Source organism: Lutra lutra, chromosome 3, assembly GCF_902655055.1.
Source record: "Lutra lutra chromosome 3, mLutLut1.2, whole genome shotgun sequence".
Taxonomy (NCBI): Eukaryota; Metazoa; Chordata; class Mammalia; order Carnivora; family Mustelidae; genus Lutra; species Lutra lutra.
In genome coordinates, this window is record NC_062280.1 from 175,329,417 (window position 1) to 175,351,200 (window position 21,784).

Here is a 21,784-nt window from a genome sequence, read left to right on the forward strand (position 1 = left end):
TTCTTCTTCTTCTTCTTCTCTTCTTCTTCTTCTTCTTCTTCTTCTTCTTCTTCTTCTTCTTCTCCTCCTCCTCCTCCTCCTCCTCCTCCGCCTCCTCCTCCTTCTTCTTCTTCTTCTTCCTACTCCTCCTCTTCTTCTTCTTCTTCTCCTCCTCCTCCTCCTCCTTCTTCTTCTTTTTAAAGATTATTTATTTATTTGACACAGAAAGAGAGAGAGAGAGGGAACAGGAGAAAGGGGAGTGGGAGAGGGAGAAGCAGGTTTCCTGCTGAGCAGGGAACCCAATGTGGGGCTCAGTCCCAGGACTCTGTGATCATGACCTGAGCCAAAGGCAGATACTTAACAGACTGAGCCACCCTGCTGCCCTGAAAGGTTATTTTCCTTCCCACTCCTGTTTTGGAAACTATATGGCTAGACCATGGTGGTCAGGTCTCTTTGGCAGCAGTAGTTCAGACTAGAGAACTAAGAGAAAAGAAATTTGACCTGGAATTGAAAATTAGTCACAAGTAGAATGAGACCCTGATTCTATAGCAGTCAAATGCACATAAATGTGGCTTCAGATGTGTTAAAAAGAAGGAAGTAAGCAAAAGTAAGTAGTAAATCCAACTGTTAGGGTTAAAGTTTAGATTCTAAGGGAAGCAAAACAATGAAAATAATAGAAAGATGAATTTGTGCTTTAAATCAAAGCCAAATTAATCAAATGATGCAAAAAAAATGTCACTGAAGTTTTGTCACTCAAGAAATGATGCAATATTTTTAAAGCATGGTAGAAGTATCTTAAAACCCTATTAGAAAATTTAGAGATTAATAATGTCATCCCCAGATTTCTGTGAATTTCTAAGATCTGGTTAGCAGGTTATTTTCTCATGATAAATATTTGGTACAAATTTTCTTTTGTTGAATTAGGTCCATTTCCTAATTATTGTTCAATTCCTTGTATGTTGCCTCCATACTGTAACATATTCTGACAAGGTGCTAGATCCCTTTGTCTAATTTTTGAAAACAACCCAAAAATAACATCATGAGAGAACCAGGGATGTGACATAACTAAAGTTTTGTAGTTATAGAAGTTTATATCATAACATTTTAAATAGCTTAAAAATATAGTAAGATTATGTGTCCCTAAAGAACCCTATTACCTCACATCTTCATAAACTATTCCACTATTTATTATGCATCAGTCTTTCAGGGACTCACTTTATTTCCTCTGTCTCCTCCCTCCACAACAACAACCTCCCCAGTGAAATAATGCACATGTTTACCTTTATAATATGCAAAGAATTTCAATGCTTTTGTCATTATACCTTCCATTATTTAACTCCTATGACATATCAAAATATTTTCCTAAACCAAAATAAATTCTTGTTTTCTGAGAATTCTATAATCAAGTTCCACCTGTGTGTGTATGTGTGTGTCTCTGTGTGTGTGCGAAAAGGTTTATACATTGGTAATATTTTTAGATAATGTTAAAATAGATTATGGTTATAAAGTTACCCTATACATACAACATTTAAACACCTCCTGATATGGCTAATACCTGATTTGTTGCATTATATCCAAGTTTACCTGTGTATTCATATTGTACTCATCTTCCTGGACGTTCTACCAATTACCTGAAAACAATCTGTGGTCCTAAGATATGTTGCCATGGGGTCATTCTGTTTCCTGAACTATAATGTCTTCTACCCAGTTCTATGCTTATCAAAACCAACCTCATATTCAACATAATGTTAATATATACTGATGTTTATGAGTTCTGCTTTGTGTAATAAAAACATTTTTTCCACGGTTTTAAGTCAAAAAGAAAATATCTAAAACAACAACAACAAATCCTTACCTAGTGTAATAGTTTCTCTGGGTCTAAAGGTAAAATAAATGGTATGCTATAAATGGCCTCACTTTGAACTATAAGGAAATAGAAATGAAATAAATTGCTTGGATTTTCTAATCTATCTATTTGAAGTCTGTAAGACTAATTTTTTAAGACTTTATTTATTTATTTGACAGAAAGAGAGAGAATGAGTACAAGGAGGGGAACAGCAGGCAGAGGAAGAGGTAGAAGCAGGCTCCTCACTGAGCAAGGAACCTGACACAGGGCTCGATCCCAGGACCCTGGGATCATGACCTGAGCTGAAGCTAGACATTTAATCAACTGAGCCAGTCACGCACCCATAAGACTAATTTCCAACACATTCTTGACCTATGTCACATGTGGCAGACCTCTCTTTTGTAAGTCTCTCCCATTTGATTAAAGAGATAAAAAATTACTAAAACACTGAATCATTTTTGCTTGGGTTGTCTCTAAGCACTTACAATGAAACTTGAGAAACTTAACAACCGTAAGATTGTTGGATTTGTTAACTCAGGTGATTTCCCCCTTTTTGAGCAAGAAATAATACTATTTTTAAATTGATATTTATTTACATTTAAAAAGTATGTATGCTTACATACATCTTCCCTTATTAAACCACTATGTACTCCGAACATTTTGAAACAAGAGGAATCAGTTCCACATTTTTGTCCAATAACTAACAGTTGTTCTGATAAGGACGTGACTATTTTCTGTTTAAATCACAACTTAAGATTAATTTCTCCACAACATTTTCTTAGAGCAAGATACTTTTCTCTGTCTAATTATCTTCCTTAAAATAAATCTTGATGGTAACAATGCTGTTGTAGTCAGCTTTTGTCTCTTACCATGTGTCATATTCAACAGAAGCAAACTGCAATGATTGTTTAATAATTTAATGTTAAAAGTCAAGACTGGAGCTGAAGTAGAAACATAAGAAGAAGTTCCAAAAATTTTGAGGATTTTAGGGATTTTTCTCTTACCAGCCTTAAGATCCCTCAAAACTTTAGCAAAAATCTGTCCAGTGTATCCTTATATTTATGTGTAATAGCAATGTCAGAGACGAGTTATTTGATTCCTAACAATAAATGTTCATCAAAAGGTCTGACTAGCTTACAAAGAGTTACCTACAAATTTGATGTAGTTTAATATGTTTTCTCTATTTTCTTTTCTAGTAATAACTGAAATAACATTTTCACAAGAATAATTTATTCTTTTACATTAAACCTCTTACGCTGGAAGGGAATAATTAATTTCAAAACCATTTTACTCTACTATGTGAACCATGCAACATTTATGAAAACTAAAAATTATCTGCCTTTATATTACCATAACATAAGTGAGTAAATTTTGTAGCTCAGACCATCTTGGCAGTGCCTTAAACATAAATTAAGATATCCAGTATTCGAAGGAAGAGTCTATAAGATTTCACATCAAATGGTTTATTACAAGAGAGCCACAGTTTGTAAGAGATAAAATAAATAATATTTTCTCATGATCATAATGTGGCAGCACATTATTTCCTCAGTAGATATATCTACAAGTGTGTATAGTTTGCCACATATATCATTAACATTTTACATCTCATATTTCTTATACTGATTAATTCATACTTCAGTCTCATTTTGAAGGTCCACTTTAACTCTCACTTCAATCTAAATCTTAAATTGGCTCACCCATTATAATCTCCCATTCAGTTCTTTATTTTCTTTTATATTTTATATGATTTGAATTGTCCTCATATTTAAATAATTTTTAGCATGTTTCCCTACCAATATAGTTTAAGTTTCATAAAGTTGAGACTATGTATATCATATCACCATGTTATAGAATCTCAAAATTATTTGAAATATGAATGAATATCTAAATAACTTTATTTCTTAATTATTTCCTTTCTTTTTTTAAATTCACTATTCAGTTAGGATTTTCAGGGTTTAATTTTTTTCTCTCAACATGATGAATGGTGTTATGAGATAAATGAATTTTTACATTTGCATATTTGTTTTGTTTTACTTGTTTTCTCATTTGTTAAGTGTTGCAGATGTGTTTTTGTGTGACACCAAATTAATTTGCATGAAGTTGCTATATTAAACCACATCCATATGCTATAATAAAAAATTGCAGTTAATTTATCCTTCGTTGATAAATTTTTAAAAAGGACATTAGTTATAAACAAAGCAAATTTGCATTTGCCTCATTAGTGCACAAGGAAAAAAATGTTTTGACCATTTGAGAATTTTTTTATAATTGTAAAAATTTACTTAATGAAGACATATCATTTTCTCATGTCTTTTTCTTGTCTATACTTATTTTTCCCAAAATTGTTCCATTTAAGATTTATGTTGGCCCTATCCTAAAATCATAAAATCCAGATTCATCATGGCCTATTGAATATAATTTTCACAGGAATGATGGGAGAATCTTACCCTCTGTGTAAATTTGTATAAAACAAATTTGATACAAACTAACTTACATAACTCTTTAAGTGTCCCCACCACACACATTCCCATGTAAACCTGCACACACGACAAATGAAAATAAAATCTGAAGGAGAAAACTAATTGTACAACAAAAGAAATCAGAACTATTTAGTCTTCATTTATCATTGTATCTGAAGATATTTAATACTATTTTAATCTTGTCTTTATGAAGTCCATTAAGGCCAATGACAGAAGGAAGGAAAAATGGAGGGAGTAGAAAGGAATAAAAAAAAAAAAGAAAGAAACAGAAAGAGAGAGAGGAAAAGTAGATAGAGCGGACAAGCCAATATTGAGAGACATTGCTTATTGGTAACACAGGTTTCCAGACATTTTGCAGAAACATTGACTACCTCTGTTCTAGACTGTTTTTGAAGTTGTTTGTCTAGTAATCAGCCTAGGAAGATAGAAACTGTCTCCCTTTGGAGCAGACATGCTTACTACTTTTTATTTTTAAAAAATTTGAGTTTCCTAAAATAAGGATGCTTTTCATATAATGCAAACCATTCCATTTGCCCACATCCTTTGGGGCCCATCTGAATTACTCCCATGGACTTTATTGACAAAGGGGGCTGAAGAAGTACCCTGATGCTCATGCTCCTTGCACTGCCATGAGCAATAAAGTTCTTTGTCTCTGACCCATGTCTCATGTTCTGCCAGCATCTGTAAAACTGTGGCTTGTAAGTAAAGCAAAATTACACAACTTTCATGGTTCTTGACAACTTTAGCAGTGGTAATGGAATGCTGAGATTACACACACACACGCACACACACACATATGTATTTTCTGGAAAAGTAAAAATATAGGATTTTATAGGTTGATTAATAGAATTTGAAGTAATTTCATGGAAACTCATAGTGAACGTATCATTCAAAATGTTATGGTCTACTGAGTAATAAGTAGTCTTCTGCTTTATATCCTGTAAGTGTAGACAAATTTGGAATGAGATCAGACTCTATACTGAAGTAAGTTCAAAGACAGGTGACCAAACTGTGTCCTAATTATTGGTAATATTTCTCTGGGATTAGTTCTTTCTGATTGGACAGTCAGCCTCAGGTCCACCCTGTTGTAACAACTAATATTAATTAGCATCCTGAGTAGACCAAAGGATGCAACCCATTTCAGACAATAATTATAGGTTCATCTATAGCATGGAATCGCTGGATAACTATAGGGTTGGGTGGGAAGCTATCTGGGGTATTCATACATGTTTTCCATGAGAGATGCAGGAGTTAGGGTTATCTCTTATGGTTTTTATTAGAATTAATATTCAGGTTATAGAAAATGGCTATCAAATCATGATCTAAACTGTCTGATTGTTGAATGACATACTCTACTTTTAAATATAAGGCTCTTGAAAAACATCTGGGGAACTATGATAGAATTTTGTTTGAGAGGAAAATATAGGAGTGGCTCTATAAGACAAAGTATCAGCAATGGCTTCCCTCTCTAGCATCTGCTGGGGTCTGGAGGATTTGTTCATCAGATGCCAGTGTTGCTATCCCTCCACTACCATGAGATTAGCAATTTGTTAAAAAAAAAAAAAAAAAAAAAGTAAAGGCATATTTTTTTGAAGAAAGTAGATGATGCTTATACCATAAGTTTTAGGGGGGGAAATGACACATAACCATTTATGGAGAACATGTATTCCCTGAGCCCAATTGCATTTAAATGCATGTGACTAAAAAAAGGGGGGGACAAAATATATTTTTATTTTTTGGTTTATCTTTGAGCTGTGGCATTATATGTGACTCATATTTTGTTCATTTAAAACTTTATTTTTATTTAATTCTTCATTTTCTTTTTTTTTCCATTTTATTTTATTTCTTTTCAGTGTTCCAAAATTTATTGTTTATGCACCACACCCAGTGCTCCATGCAATACATGCCCTCCATAATACCCACCACCAGTATCACCTGACCCTCTCATCCCCATCCCCTCCAAAACTCTGTTTGTTTTTCAGAGTCCACAGTCTCTCATGGTTTGTCTCCCCCTCCAATTTCCCCCAATTCACTTCTCCTCTCCACCTACCAGTGTCCTCCATGTTATTCCTTATGCTCCACAAGTAAGTGAAACCATATGATAATTAACTCTCTCTGCTTGACTTATTTCACTCAGCATAATCTCTTCCAGTCCTGTCTATGTTGATACAAAAGTTGGGTATTCATCCTTTCTGATGGAGGCATAATACTCCAGAGTATATATGGACCATATCTTCTTTATCCATTCGTCTGTTGAAGGGCATCTTGATTCTTCCCACAGTTTGGCGACTGGCCATTGCTACTATGAACATTGGGGTACAGATGGCCCTTCTTTTCACTACATCTGTATCTTTGGGGTAAAAACCCAGTAGTGCAATTGCAGGGTCATAGGGTAGCTCTATTTTTAATTACTTAAGGAGTCTCCACACTGTTTTCCAAAGTGGCTGCACCAACTTGAATTCCCACCAACAGTGTAAGAGGGTTCCTCTTTCCCCACAACCTCTCCAACACTTGTTGTTTCCTATCTTGTTGATTTTGGTCATTTTAACTGGTGAAAAGTGGTAAGTCAGTGTGGTTTTGATTTGAATCTCCCTGATGTCTAATAATGATGAACATTTTTTCATGTGTCTGTTAGCCATTTGTATGTCTTCTTTGGAGAAGTGCCTATTGTTGTCTTCTGCCCATTTTTTTGACGTGATTATGTTTTGTGTGTGTTGAGTTTGAGGAGTTCTTTATAGATCTTGGATATCAGCCCTTTGTCCGTAGTGTCATTTGCGAGTATCTTCTCCCATTCCGTGGTTTGCCTCTTTGTTTTGCTGACTGTTTCCTTTGCTGTGCAGAAGTTTTGATCTTGATGAAGTCCCAAAAGTTCACTTTTGCTTTTGTTTCCTTTGCTTTTGGAGACCTATCTTGAAAGAAGTTGCTTGCTGTGGCCGATGTTGAAGAGGTTACTGCCTGTGTTCTCCTCTAGGATTTTGATAGATTCCTGCCTCACGTTGAGGTGTTTTATTCATTTCAAGTTTATCTTTGTGTTTGGTGTAAGAGAATGGTCGAGTTTCATTCTTCTACATGTAGCTGTCCAATTTTTCCAGCACCATCTATTAAAGAGACTGTCTTTCTTCCACTGTTTATTTTTTCCTGCTTTGTCAAAGATTATTTGACCATAGAGTTGAGGGTCCATATCTGGGCTCTCTACTCTGTTCCACTGGTCTGTGTGTCTGTTTTTATGCCAGTACCATGCTGTCTTGATGATCACAGCTTTGTAGTAAACCTTGAAATCGGGCAACATGATGCCCCTAATTTTGTTTTTCTTTTTCAACATTTCCTTAGCAATTCGGAGTCTCTTCTGATTCCATACAAATTTTAGGATTGTTTGTTCCAGCTGTTTGAAAAATGCCAGTGGAATTTTGATCATGACGGCATTGAAAGTATAGATTGCTCTAGGCAGTATAGACATTTTAATAATGTTTATTCTTCCAATCCAGGAGCATGAATGCTCTTCCATCTTTTTGTGTCTTCTTCAAATTCTTTCATGAGTGTTCTGTAGTTCCTCAAGTACAGATCCTTTACCTCTTTGGTTAGGTTTATTCCCAGGTTTCTTATAGTTCTTGGTGCTATAGTAAATGGAATCAATTCTCTAACAATTGTAAATATTTATGCCCCCAATACGGGAGGAGTCAACTACAAAAGACAACTGTTAATCAAGATAAAGAGTCATATTGATATGAATACATTAATAGTAGGGAATCTTAACATGCCACTCTCAGTAATAGACAGATCATCCAAGCATAAAATCAATAAAGAAACAAGAGTGTTGAATGACACATTGGACCAGATAGATGGACCTCATAGACATATACAGAACATTTTACCCTAAAACAACAGAATACTCATTCTTCTTGAGTGCACATGGAACTTTCTTCAGAATAGACCACATACTGGGTTACAAATCAGGGCTCAACCGATACCAAAACATTGAGTTTATTCCGTGCATATTCTCAGACCACAGTGCTTTGAAACTGAAACTCAACCACAAGAAAAAGTTTGGAAGGAATCCAAACACTTGGAAGCTAAAGATCACCCTGCTTAAGAATGTTTGTTTAAACGTGAGTATTACTATCCAGAAGTATGAAACAAGACCCTTATCTTGCACTACACAAAAAAATTCAGAGTGGATTAAGGACTGAACATACAGACACGAAACTGTTAAACTAGGATAAGAAAAGAGAGGGAAAATGTCATGACATTGGTATTGGCAATGATTTTACAGATATGACACCAATGCATGGACAATAAAAAGAAAAACAAGTGGGACTTCATCAAACTAAAAAGTTTTTGCAAAGCAAAGGAAATAATCAGCAGAATGAAAAGGCAAACTGTTCAATTGGAGAAAATATTTGCAAACCATATATCTGATAAGTGGTTAATCTTAGAAACATAAGGAAAACCAATAACTCAATAACAATAACAATTTAAAAAACTTGATTTTGAATATGGGCTAAGGAATTGAATAGACATTTCTCTAAAAAAGACATATGGCCAATGGCCATAGGTATATAAAAATATGCTCAACTTTACTGATCATCAGGAAAATGCAAATAAAAGTCAAAATGATTCTAAATAATACACTGATCAAAGAGAAAACTTCAGAGAATTTTTAAAACTGAACTAAATGAAAAGAAAACATGACGTAACTCATGGAAAGCAGTAAAAACAATACTTATAGACAATTTAATAATATTAAACACATACAGTAAAAAAGAAGAGAGATTTAAAATCAGTAACCTTACATCCCCCCCTGAAGAAACAAACAAACAAAAAAAAAGGAGCAAATTATAGCTAAAGAAGTAAGAGAAGGAGAGAAACAGAATTAGAGCAGAAATCTTTTTTTGAAAATTGAAAATGGAAAATTAATAGGGAAGATCAATAAAACCAAAAATCACTTCTTTGAAGAGATCTTTGAAAGTTGATAAGATACTCAGGCTACCTAAGAAATAAAGAGAAAGTACACAAATTACTAATACCAGACAGGAAAGAGGGGGCATCACTACAGGTCCTCTGAACATTAAAATAATAATAATAATAATAATAATAATTTAACGGAATAATATGAGTGATTCTATGCTCACAGATATGATAACTTACATGAACAATGGACCAATTCCTTCACAATTTGCCAAAGCGCTCTCTCTCTCTCTGTCACACACACACACACACACACACACACACACACACACACACACAATGAATAGGCTTATATCTAGTACATAAATTTACCCAATAATTAATAACCTTTCAATACAGAACGCATCAGGCCTTCATGGGTTCACTGATGAACTCTACCAAACATTTAAGGGGAAAAAATCTACCAATTTTTACAATCTTTTTCAGAGGATAGTAGCAGAGAGAATGCTTTCTAACTCATTCGAAGAGGCCAAAATTACCCTAGTACCAAAAACATACAAAAACATTACAAGGAAAGCACAAGACCAATAGCTTTCATGAACATTCATATGGAATTCCACAACAAAATATTAGCAAATCAAATCTAACAATGTATAAAAAGCATTAGACATCAAGACAAGTGGTTTTATCCTAGGTATGTGTGGCTGGTTCAGTATTCTTTAAAAATCCACTAATGCATCATACCAACATATTAGAAAAGAAAATTCACATGACCATATATCAATTGATACAGAAAAGACATTTGACAAAATCCAACACCCATTTGTGATTAAATCTCTCAGTAAGATAGCAAAAGCGAAGAACTTTCTCAACTTGATAAAGAATATCTACAAGAAATCTATCTTGTACAGCTATCATCACACATAATGACAAAAATTTGAAGCTTTCCCACTAAGATGAGGTAAGAGGTAAAAATATCCTCTCTCACCATTCCTTTCAATGTCATACTGAAAATCCTTGTTAATGCAATAAAACAAGAGTATAAAAGGTATACAGGCTGGCAAGCAAGACATAAAACCATGTTTGTTCACAGATGACATGATTGCCAATTAAAATACCAAAAATAATTGACAAAAAATTCTCTAGAATTATTCTAGAATGAATAAGCAATTGTACTGAGTTGCAGAATACCAGGTTAATATACAAGTCAATCACTTCTCTATATACCAACAATGAATAAGAGGAATTTGAAAATAAAATACCCAGTACCATTTACATTAGCACCTGCAAAAATAAAATAGGTATAAATCTAACAAAATATGTATAAGATGTATATGAGGAAAACTACAGAACTGTGATAAATCAAAAAACTAAACAAACAAACAAACAAAAAAACCTAAATGAATGGAGAGATACTCTATGTTTCATGGACAGTAAGGTCCATGTCAATATTATCAGGATGTTAGTTCTTCCCAACTTGACTTATAGATTCAATACAAGTCAAATCAAAATCCCACTAAGTTTCCTGTGGATAGAAACAAATTGTTTCTAAAGTTTCAGTGGAGAGGCAAACAACAAACAGAATAGTTAAGCAAACAACAACAACAACAAACAGAATAGGTAATCCACCAAAGCAGAAGAACAAAGTTGAAAGACTGACCCTAAATGACTTCATGATTTATAAAGCTATGGTAAACAGGACAGTGTGGTATTGGCAAAAAAACAAAACAGATCAGTGGACTGGAACAGAATATCCAGAAATATAGTCAAATATAGTCAAATGATCTTCAGCAGAAGGTCAACAGCAATACAATGGAGCAAAGATACTCTTTTCTACAAGTAGTGCTGAAACAAGTATACATCCACACACACTGTTGGTATGGACACAAAGTTTTATAGACTTTAATAAAGACATTAAGATGATTTCTCAAAATATTGAAAATATAATTACTATGTTATCCAGCAATCCCACTTTTGGGTATTTATCTAAGACGATTTAAACCAGGTTTTCAGAAAGATATCAGTACTCCTGTACTCATTGCTGTGCTATTCACAATAGCTAAGGTATGAAAGCAACGTAAATGTCCACCAACCAATGAATAAAGAAAATATGATATATACATACAAGGAAGTATTATTCAGCCTTAAAAACAAGGAGAAATTCTGTAATATGCAACAAAATGGATGAATCTCGAGGACATTATGCTAAATGAAATATACGAGACACAGAAAAACAAAAATTGCATGATTCCACCTAAGAGGTATCTCAAATAGTCAAATTCATAGAACAAAAGAGTTTTATACTGGTTTCTAGGAGCTGGAGGGAGCAGGAAATGAGAAATTACTAATCAATGGGTATAAAGTTTCGGTTCCACACAATGAATAAAGATCTGCTGTACAACATTATACCTATAGTCAACAATACTATGTTGTACACTCAAAAATTTGTTAAGATGGTAAATTTCATGTTAAATGTTCATGCTACAATTAAAAGAGAATGAGAGTGAAATTTTCTAACTCTAGGACACACTGCTTTCTCTCATGCTAGCCAGGGAAGTGCTACTTCAGATATACAGTGTTTGTCGAAACACAGATTATGATTATTAGTGCTCATTATTGTAATCAGCAGTCCAGATGAGTGCTTCTCACCATCTAATGTGCATACAAATCACTTGGGGATCCTGGTAAAATGTACCTTCAGATTAAGTCTGGGAAGGTACAGATACTCTACAATTATAATTAGCTCCAGGGGGATTAATGTGGATTCTTCTCACTGTGAGAAGAAAGGGGATATATTATTTAAATCAAATTGTTCCATTTTATGTAAACATTATAACATATATTTTGGGCCAACTCTACCACCTATCACTAAATTACAATAGATTGTACTTTTGGTTAAGTTTTGTGATTACTAGTCATTTTTTCTTATTTTTTATTTTTATTTATTTTTTGTGTTACTAATCATTTCTTAAGCACTTGAAGAAATGAATATGAGGGTGAGGCAGCTTGATGTGTATGGGCTGACAATCATTAGAGTACATTGCCTATAATAAAAAACCTCTAGATAATTTCTCTCTTTTCTTTTAAGATTTTTTTTTATTTATTAATTTGACAGACAGAGATCATAAGTAGGCAGAGAAGCAGGCAGAGAAAGAGAGGGGGAAGCAGGCTCTCTGCAGAGCAGAGAACCTGATGCGGGGCTTGATTCCAGGACCCTGAGATCATGACCTGAACTGAAGGCAGAGGCTTTAACCCACTGAGCCACCCAGGTACCCCATAGTTAATTTCTATAAAGAAGATAAATAATGGCTGACAAAGAATATGCTGTAGTTATCACACATTAATTAATTCTCATGAGAACAGACATAAGTACTGACTTGTATTACTAATTCTCAAAAGAGAAATGATAATACATTAAATCAATATTAAATATTTCCCAACAACTTATGGATGTTGAAAATATGGTACTGCCACCTTTTGGCAAGAGGTATAGTAGCAAGATGAGTGCTGTTAAGTGATTACATATCTTTTCATTGTTTTATATACTAATATTGAAGACACCAGATTTAAGTCATTTCAATAGAGATAGATCAAGTATTTTGACTCACTTGTGAAAAGCATTTCTTGTGTTGACCTTTTATGGTTAACAGTCTCTTAGTTTAAAATAGCTAAACTATTTCTCACCTGTTTCTCTTTATTCTGATATCAGTAATGGGGAATTATTTATTTGGTTAAAAGTGGTATCAGTACTTATTTTCATTATGAGTGAACTGAGGCTATTTTTCCTTTTCCTTTCATGTAAAATTGAGCCATTTGGACTCAAGCTGCTTAGCAATGGAAGGAAGAAGCAAGTAACTACCTACATTATTTTTAAAAGCAGATGACGTTTTTATTACTTGGTAACATCCTGAGACTTAATGTGATATTCATATGACTTCAAGGACTAATTCATCAATTTGGTTAGGCAAAACAAAGAAAAATCAAATTTATATTTATATATATGTGTATATATATACATATATATTTCTGTGTATATACATATATATTTCTGTGTGTATGTGTGCATATATATATATATATAGTCCTTTTAGAAGATGAGCTGCAATTTCACTTGCCTACCAAAGGTAAAAAGGCCAAGTCACTGAACAATATAGGAATGTTGAGTGTCTGATACTCGGTACCAATTTCTTTAAATGATAGCAAAATGATAACCAAAATGGAAAGAGCAAACCATTGGTTCAAACTTACATATCATGTGCAAATTTATAGAGGAATTGCCAGCTTTTATTTTTTAGAGAAATATAGTCATTTAATTTTTCTGTAAAATCTTCTGTTTTGTAAATGATGAGTTCCTTTTATTCTTCTTAAAACTGTAGGCCACTGGTTTACTACCTATCATATAAAATATAGAATCTTAAAATAGGATGTGTTGTTAGCAAGCATGTCTTTCTTCTAACAGTTCTACAAGTGAATATCCTAAAATCAAATTGATTTGACTGTGGTTTCAAAGTGCCTGGATTAGAAATTAGCTCTAATGATCTTTAGTCTGATGTTCATTGATAAAGTATACTGAAAAAGCATTTCAAGATTGCCTTTACCATACAAACATCGAAGTAAAATTTAACTAGTTATATCAGTGTTTTCCCCTATATTATCTGACAATATTCTACCTGGTGTAGATTATAGAACACAGAGCATGCACACATCTAATCATGAATTCTTCAAAGGTTTTATAGACTGTTTTTCCTTAGGTGTTTTTTATTATTCATGCCGTATAATGAATGACAGAGTCTCTATTGAATATATTAAAATCTATAATATATTGATGGAGTTAAAATGTCAATTCCTTGTTTATTTCTTGCAAGGAACTCAATGTGTATTATGAAACTAGCACATTAATCTTACATTATCACTTTGAGATAGTGGAAAACAAGTATTATTTGACATATGATTTGACTTATGAATACAGAAGAGAATCTGAAAATAGGAAGTTAGTGATAAAAAAGTGATTACACTTGGTGATGTTAATTTAATGCATCAACTTGACTCTACGGGGACCCCATATATTTGGTTAAACATTATTCTGAATATTTCTGTGATGGTATTTTTGGATATGATTAGCATTTAAATAGGTAGACTGAGTAAAACATATTGTTCTCCCTAATATAGATGGATCTCACCCAATCACCTGAAGGTCTGAATAGAACAGTGGACTAGACTTCCTCCCAGTAAGAGAGAATTCCCAATGGCCTTATACTATTGGTTCTGTTTGTCTGGAAAACTCCAACTAATATAACTACTTCCACACTGTGCCTTTTAGCTGAATGAGTGAAATCTTAGTTAATTTCAGTTTTTTTCCATAAATGATAATACCACTCCAACCATTTATTCTTCCATTAAAACCAGGCTAAGCATTTATGAGCTCAGAAAGATTAACTGATAACTCCTTCAACTTCCCTATAAAAATTAATTAATATTCATTAAGGAGTATAAAATGCAAATCATTGGAGGGAGTTTGGAATATGACCAGAAACACTGAGGAATTTCAGCCTTTCTTAGATCACAAGTTCTCTGGTAGAATATTGGGATCATGGTGGGAAGGAGAATCGATTATCACCTGTGCACTACTTGGAGTTTCCCTATATTTCAGGTATTCTCTAAACTTTTTAGAGGAACTTAAACAATTGTTTCTTCATATATTCCCTAGAATCTCCACCCCTAACCTATTGATCTTATTAAAATGAACCCTCATAACTAGATACTTTAAAAAGAATACCTTTACTTTAAAATGAGACCTATCCATCAGATGTCATGGACTTAGAAGTCAAAAAAGCAAGTGCTTCAGTCATCAGCGGGCCACCTATCCTATGACACAACGTATTTACAGTCTGAGGTTTTCCCTCTACATGAGGTTGGCTTCTGACAGATAAAATGGAAATGACCAATGAGATCTATACTTGTGTCTTGATCTCTGTATTCAGTTGTTTCTCTTAGGTGAACAATTACTATAATTGAACTGGGCCACAAAAGACCATACATGCAGGAAATGTGTATTTTTTCCAGCATTTTCATCTCCTTGCCAGAGCTTAATCATTTTCATATTGACTGATCCAAATTATACCAATTATATAGTTGGATAATGTATTTAATGGGTCAAACCAAAGCATATTTAATATCTTTACTGTAGTTCACATTATTTTCTGAGAGGTATTAATTATAACTATATTAATGATATTCTCTAGGAAATTTTCCACATATATGTGATTGCTCTTTTCCTTTATCTCTAGGGGGAAGGTGGTTATAATCAGAAGTCACACATGGTAGACTGTATTTTAGAACTGTGTATCCTCTGAGATAGGTGGGGAGGGCTTCACCTTGTTACCACTGCACCTCCATCCATTTAGTTCTCAATTTCTTCCTAAAGTAGTCAGAGTAATTTTACCCCCATCTTAATTCCTTAGTTATTTTCTACTGCATGTTCATTATATACTATTACTATCTGTGACACAATATGGTAAGAGATAGAAATAAAAATCAGTGGTTCTCCATAACATAACTGAGTATGTCCATATATTACAAGAAAGTTACTAAACTCAGTATACTCTGAAGGTTATTGCATTTGCTCATTCTCAGGAATGGTAAAACTATAAATACCATTAGAAGATTTAAAATAAACTACATGCTTTCACGTAAGAAGACCAAGCACTGGAATCAAAGATCCCTACACAGACCTGCGCAGCTACAGATGTGTATTAGTAAATATTCAGGTTTATGATAAAGTTTGTGTATATCAATCTGTCCTACAACTAAGGGTTTAAAAGAGGAATTAATATTCAAGAGAAAATATGGTGATGCAAGAACATTCTGTAGATGTTCATGGGACAGAACACATTTGTAATTCAAAACTATATCAACACATAATAAGAAACAACCTATGAAAATGTATTCAACTTCAAAGAATGACAATGAACTTGTAAGACACAGAGGACAAACATTCTTCAAAAATTGCCACCACAGACTATAATTCAAATAGCAAAATAAACTCACAAAGACAACACTTGCCCCATTTTGAAAGACAATTTTAAATATTCAATGCGATACAGCAAAAAAAGATTAATAACATTCACATTGCAGGCATTTTCCATTCACTTACCTGGTAATTTGGAGAAAAATCTTTAAATATAAGGCAGGCAAGACAAACTAAGAATAAAAACAAGCTAATACTGGTTCCTGGGTGGCTCAGTCAGTTGAGCAACCAGTTTTGGCTCAGGTCATGATCTCAGAGTGGTGAGATCAGGCTCCACATCAGCCTCCAAGTTCAGCAGAGAGTTTGCCTGAAGAGTCTCTCCCTCTGTCCCCCCAATAAATAAATAAATCTTAAAAGAATTAATAAAATGAGGAAAGAGAAGCCTAATAGAAGAAAAATGCTCAAAGGGTAATACATGAGAAACACTAGAATCCTCCCCAAACCACAGATAAACATATATAGGGGAGAAGAAAAGATGGGTTGCTTGGCAGTTAATAACGTATCTCAATCCTACTGTTGGTGCAATAGGGTTAATGAGTTATGGGCCATTGTACGCCTTGGGCTATGCTGTAGTAATAATCTCAAATATAATGACTTAGCATGACAAAAGTTTATTTCTCACTCACACTGAGTGTCTCAAGTTGGCAGCATGTTTAGCTCATTATAGTTATTCCAGGATCCCAGCTGATAGTATCTCCATCTTAACATTTGCTTCCAAGATCACCTTGGCAGGAGAAAGAAAATGTGTTGAGTTATTCTCAGGCTTTGAAAAACCCCAGTGGAAACGATACATGCCACTTCCGCTCACATTTCATTGAACAGAATAAGTCATACTACTATGCTCAATGTAATATTCTATGCTATTTCATTTTCCTGTATTCTACCTTAATTTGCAGTTCTATTTACAAAGAAACTTGTAGAGCAGACACTATAGCAATCATCATAGTGTTTGTCCTGCCTGAGAACTGTCTCAGACTATTTTAAGGGATATTTTCATCTGTTTTAATATGTTTAAGTGTTGCGTAAAAACTGCATTTCTAAAAAGCACGATGGGTAGTGTTAATGCAGGTGGTCTGGGTATGAAACTTTGAGCGAACAAAAACAAGACAAAACAAAAAAAATCTAATCTTTAATGATAGCTGAAAGAGTCCATCCTTTTTCTCTCTCCACTTGCTTCAGTGTCAGGGAGAATACCAGATATGAATCAAGACAGAAAATTTCAACATGATAATATTATTTGAAACTTTTGGAAGAAGGAGCTAAGGGGCAAAATCTTTTTGTCAGTGGAATGACCAAAACCCCTCTGTGTGTCGCTAGATGACTTTTCCTCTTTACAAAATTCTTTTCTCTCTTTGCTCTGAAATACGTTCAAGAAAATGGAATTTTATGCATCAAAAGTAGCTTCTTCCTCCACTTACGATGGCAAAATGTTAAGATAATGGAACACAGGATAAGAAGCTACTAGAAAGGTTAAAGTGATTCTAGGATAGGTAAAAAATGTTAAAACTTCTAGATTTTCTACTTTATTTCAACAAAGTAAGACATCTTTTAAGGGTTAGAATCAAATTGCAAGCTCAGCATAGTGCCCATTCACTGATTTTTTTTTTCCTCTCAGAATGAATAATTTAAATAACCTCAACAGCCTAACATGCTGTGTTAGTCCTTTCATGCTGCTATAACAAAATGCCATGGACTAGGTTGTTTATAAATAACAGAAATTTATTTCTCACAGGTTTTGTTTTGCATAAAATGCACTGTTGATTATACTATTTTGGAACAAACATTTAACCATCACATAGGTAAACAAATACTGTGTTGCAACACCTTAAAGTCCCTTTTCATGTGTCCTTTCCTAATCACGCCCACTCCTTCTTCCCTAAAGTAAACCGCTGTCCTACCTTAATAGTAATGACTTTCTCAAATTTCTTTATATGTTTACCAGTTAAGTATGCATTCCCAGACACTATAGTTTAGTTTTGCCTCTTTGCCTTTACATAAGAAGAATCCTATTTTATGTCTTCTTTTGTGTCTTGATACTTTCTCTCAAGGTTTTAAGTTTCCTTTGTGTTATTGTCTGTAGTTGTAGTTTGCTTATTTTCCTTGCTCTATGTTACATTATAAGAATATTATACAATCTATCCATTCTGTTGACAGGCATTTGGGCTGTTTCCAGTTTTTGAATGTGATGAATATTCTCTCATGCTAGTGTGGTACAGAGAGGCTCTCAAGTTCGAGCCTGAATCAGAATGCCCTGGAGGGCTTGGTAAACACAGATTGCTGGGCTCCACCATCCAAGTTCTGATTCAGTAGATTTGGGTTCACGTCCAATGATTTGTATTTCTAGTAAGTTCTCAGTTGATGCTGATGGTGTTGGTTTGGCAATCACACTTGATAACCATTCTTTTGGGTGTGCAATTGGGAATAGGTTGCTGGGCCAAAAGAGAAGAGAATCTTCCATTCTGCTAGGTAATGGTTTTCTAAATTGGTTGTGCCAGTTTTTACTCTCCCTGGCCATGTATGGATGTGCTTGTTGGCCCACAGCTTACCAACACTGTGTTTCTGTGGTGGGGATGTAGTCCTAGCTCACTGTGTTTTTTATTCATATTCCTGATTTCTGTTTCTGTTGAGTACCTGTTTTGGGGCATATGGATTTCCTTTTTTTGAAGTGTATATTTGTCTTTTTTTTTTTTTTTAATTAACATCTAATGTATTGTTGCTTTCAGAGGTACAGGTCTGTAATTCATCAGCCTTATATAATACCCAGTGCTCATTATATCACATGCCCTCCCTAATGTCCATCCCCCAGTTACCTCATCCCCTCACCCCTTCCCCTCAAGCAACCTCTCTGATCCTCTCTTCCCCTCTGATCCTCTGTTTTGTTTCTTAAATCTCACAAATGAGTGAGATCATATGATAATTGTATTTCTCTGATTGACATATTTAAAAAGTACTTTATTTTTTATTTTTATTTATTTATTTTTAAGAGAGAGTAGGAGGGTGCAGAGAGAAAGGGAGAGAGAGAAATTTATACAGATGCCACATTCAGCACAGAGCCCAACATGGGCTCGATCTCAGGGCCTTGAGTTCGTGACCTGAGCCAAAATCAAGAGTCTGAGGCTTAACCTACTGACCCACCCAGCCACCCCTCTCAGAGTTCTTAAGGCCAGAAGTTCAAGATCAAGGTATTGGTAGATGTATTGTCTGGTGAAAATCTTCTTCCTGGTTCATAGACAGTTGTCATTTTGCTGTATCTTCACATTGAGGAAGGGGGAAGGACTCTCTGGGGTCTTTTTTATAAGGACATTAATCTTATTCTTTGTTTGTTTTTAAAATATTTTGTTTATTTATTTGAGAGAGTGAGAGAGTGTGTGAGAGAAAAAGAGCACATGTAAGAGAGAGGGAGAGCATGAATCAGGGGGAAGGGCAGAGGGAAGAGAGAAGCAGACTGTTCTGCCTTGAGCATGGAGCATTATGTGGGTTCGATCTCAGGACCCAGATATCATGACCTGAGCTGAAATCAATAGTCAGACACTTAGCCAACTGAGCCACCCAGGTATCCCTCAACATATGAAGTTTAGGGGGACAGAAACATTTCATCTATAGCAACTGCCAAAACTGTGACCATACCAGATTCATGAATGAGAATTTCAGGCTTTGAGATTCTAGTCCTATTTCATGCATCAAAAGATACCCTTTTATCTTCAATTTAATGGGCCACCATACTTATTCTACTTGTGTTTCTCCTCTTCTAAAAAGCAAACAAACAAACAAAAAGAAAGAAATCTATTTTAATTTATCTTTAAGAGAGTGCCTTTCTGTCCATTCCCCAGCTAGTTATTTAGCTTTCTGCTACATTATTAATTTAACTGTTTTTACAGATTTTCTTTCCATTTCTTCCTACAGCAACTTGTAATTCTACCTCTTTCAGACTTTATTAAGCTCTTGGTCATAGTTGGTAGCTTTTTTCCTATGGAATTTTTTATTTTCTCTTTTTCAAGGAATTTAAAGCTTTCTCATTATACTTCTTCTTTAATGGATGCTTTTGAATTTTTGCATAGACATTTCACACTAAATTTACATGAGTTTATATTTACATGAAGGTCATTTTCTATATCAAATAAATCCATGATGCATATTTTACTTTGTAAAACTATAAGAAATTAATCATCTCTAAATATCAACGATGACCTTTTTTCATGCAGTTAAGTGAAAAAAAAAAACTGTTGATATATTTGCTCATTCATCCATTCTTCTCTAACCTACTTTATTCCTGTATTTTCTTATTTTTCTAATAAAAATTCATTGACCACCTATAATGCTGGGTGCTGAATAGATAGAATACAATTATGTGAGTTATGCAAACAGTTCAGAATGACTGAAATGTAACTTGAGACACTAGAGAAGAGTACTGTATAAGTAGGAACAGGGTTTAGAAGATGAAATGATAAGTGATTAAAATGTAGTTATAATTTAGTATAGAAATGTTCTTAATTTCTCAGTAATAAGCTTGACTAATCAACCCAAAAGTATTTTGATATTGAACTATTTCAGATGAAGCAACACCATGATCACATGTAATTTTAATAAAAATCACTGTGGTAGCTCTATGAGAAATGGGTTCAAGAGGATGAAATCAGAGATAGGGAATAACTTGGGGAAAATTGTAATTAGTTATGATAGAACTTATTAGCTCCTGCACAAAGGAGGAGTAGGAATAATTCAAAAAGGTCTTAAATAACATGGGAGTAGAAATGACCAGGATTTGGTAATAAATTGGATGAGGGATGAAGAAAGACTAAGGAGTCTTAGTGTCCTGCCTCCCAACTCTCAAGCTCTTCAAATTGCGTAGCTTGTTAGGTACTTATTGCACACAAAGAAAAGAGAGAAAGAACTGAATACACATACTTCAGCCTGTATGAGATACTATATTAGTCATTCTGTATGTATGAGTATGCTAGTGTATGTTGTAGTATATTACCCCTAGAGCTGCAACAGCTACCTAAAGAGTACCTACCTCTTCAACCCTGACCAAAAGCTGGGATCAGGGCAACATTTGTGACTCACTATATGGTGGAAAATGTTTTGAGATGCATCTGAAAATATACACTCTATGGTAGTGGAAGAATACAGGGAGAATACAGGGAGAATCCTCTCTATACAGGGAGGATTGTCACCTTCAAACATACTGCAGAGTTCCCCAGAGAAAAACAGGAGGAGCCATTTACTGGGAAGGGTCCCATTTATGGCATTCTATTAGGAAGACATTGGAGAGGGTCTTGGAAGCACTGAGGAAAACCAAGTGCTCTAGAACCAGGAACTGGAAAATCCACCCTCTGCAGGAGTTGGGACTAAAAGAAGTCACACCCAACAATAGCAGACATCTAGCACAGGATTAACTACACCGTAGAGGATTCTAGCACTGGAGAAAGCTCTGCGCTGAAGGAGACTGGAGAGGGCAGATGGAGACAGAATGGAGAGAAGAAAAGAAAAACTCTTACTCCTCCAATGTCCTTCACTCTCTATTGAGTACACACTGTTGTGAAAATA